We start from the raw sequence: 2,481 nt of genomic DNA, 5'->3' as shown, positions 1-2,481 counted from the left end.
TACAACCTGAAGAGGTGATAAAGCGATAGATCTTTCAGCCCAATTCTACTTTTTCTGCATAATCCATCATACAAAATGTAATCAAATGGAAAAGTCTCTTTTTTTAACTTGTTTTATCAGTTTTAATCTTTTAACTTTATGCATCAAGCAAAAATTTTATTATATGCAACATTCTCTGACTTGAATAAATTAGTTTAACATTTAAACCTATTTTCTGCACATTCCAGCACATAAAATAAAATATTTTTTGTGTTTACACTCAGTCTTTCAAATAGATGCAAGTAAAACACAGCAGAAAATAAATAAAATCAAAGACTCAGCGGTCCTGTTGCTCTATTTTCACCTGTATAGCAGGCGGATGTTTGCCCTGGTGCAGGTGTGCCGCAGCGGTCAGCGGAAGAATCCGCGAGTTTCTCTGTGAGTTTCCCATTACGTCGTAGCTACTCTGTGCTTTCTCGGAAGTTTAGGGGTTTTTTTGCTGTAAAAAGAAGTTTTCTTCCCACGCACAGCGGACACTAATGTTTTTGTCACTTTTTATGGAATCAAACTCAAAGTAAGGTCAGTACTTCCACGCTTTAAACGCTGCACGCTCATACTCTCCTGCACTCGATATGTGATCCATTGTTGATCTGCACACAGCTGTTGTCACGAACGTCGCACTCGCTTACGTCACTGTCGTGACACTCTCGCAAAAAAATCACGGTTTTAGTAACGCAGTAACGCGGCATGCTTACAGGAAAGTAACAGTAATCTAATGACCTTTTTTGCAATAGTAATCCCTTACATTACTTGTTACTTGAAAAAAGTAATCGGATTACAGTAACGCGTTACTTGTAACACGTTACTGCCCATCTCTGGCCCTCAGGCAGGAGCCACTCATCCAAGAGCTGTACATCAGCACACCAATAACAGCTGGGCACCTGCACAGTTGAACTACCATACCAGTTAACAGTTACCAGTTTCCATTGCATAGTGCAGACACTTGTTAACACTTAACAAAAGACAGCTAATTCCTGCAAAGCTAAAGATATTTTTTCATGACCATGATGAAGATTGTGTCAACCGTGTGACAAACACAGCTAAATGTTTATGTAAAATTTCATTTTGATTTTGAATGTTATGTCAGTGTTGTTAATATTCCTGTATCATATACAGAAAAGATATTTATACTCATTTACTATGAAGACAACAGATTCAGATCAACAACCATGACGTGAATCCAGTAGGTTTCAATGTGTGCAGTATTACAATTGGGATCTTAAATTATTGACCAAAGAAATACATGTACTATGTCCCGTAGTTAAATGTCTATTTCTAGGTGATTATCACTGGCCATACCAACACAACAGTTTCCACATCAACATTAAACACAAGGTTTACAGAGGTTTACAAATCAGGCTTTGATGTTTGATGTAAGCTAGCGATGTTACCAAGTCAACTGTCTGTGTACTTGACTCTGACTCTGGGCTGTCTGCCCTCAACTTCACTGCGAAAGTGTCACAGCCGGGTCATTTGATCATGTCCGCTCAGTCACGTCACGCCCCCGCTGGCACCAGGCAGTTAGAGTTAGCCTGGTGGCTAATTGAAATGATGTTGTATAGATGTATTACCGAAGTGAGAAATTTATTAAAACAAGATCTCTGCTGTTCATTCCTTTATTGTTTTTTTGGTCTCATGTGTACAGAAACTTAAACTTTTCTCTAATAAAGACATTCATTTAAATTTAAACCCCCAAGATTAGTGTTGAGCCTTCTTGAAATATTTCCTTTGAAATTTTAATAGAATTAAACACATATACATAACAGCATTACCAGAAAATGCAATTTCAATGAACTTGGTAACACAGCCCAGAGATATATAGATTATTGACTAGATATTTGTTCTGGGTGAACTCCTTATGCAATGCACCTGTGAGATTTTTCTTTCCACTAAAGGGTGGACAGTAAAAATCCTATAAAAACTGAACTGTGAAGAGACATTTCTAAGAAAGGTTTTCCTTCCAGAAGGTGAACTTTAATTCAAGCCCCGAGGCTGTGTAGTTCTGTCCAGTTAGTTCTCAACTATAGTTAAACAAAGGCTAATTTTATAGGAAACATCCGCTGATGAGAGTCCAGAGAGACAAAGATGGACAGTCTGACTATTCCCAAACATGGTTCACTCCACACCCAATTTGGAAGTGATCTGACCGTCTGTACTGATAGAATCCAGCTACAATGTGTTTGACCCATTTTAAATAAAGCAAGAACCGGAAAGAGTAATTGTTCAAATAATTAAACCACGGTAACCAAAACACTGTACAGATGTTCTCAGCACATATCTCTATAAAACTTATATAAAACCACACTATCATTACAATTTTTCCAAATAACACTGTCTAGATTTTTTGCTTCACAAAATAAGTGAACTTGGCTTTAACATGTGAACATTTGTTTTTTTAGGTTGAATGTACATTTTTTTCTTTGTCCAGCTACAGAGAATAAA

This window comes from Maylandia zebra, linkage group LG2 (genome assembly GCF_041146795.1).
Source record: "Maylandia zebra isolate NMK-2024a linkage group LG2, Mzebra_GT3a, whole genome shotgun sequence".
In the NCBI taxonomy this organism is placed as follows: domain Eukaryota; kingdom Metazoa; phylum Chordata; class Actinopteri; order Cichliformes; family Cichlidae; genus Maylandia; species Maylandia zebra.
Note: the sequence above shows the minus strand (reverse complement) of the source record.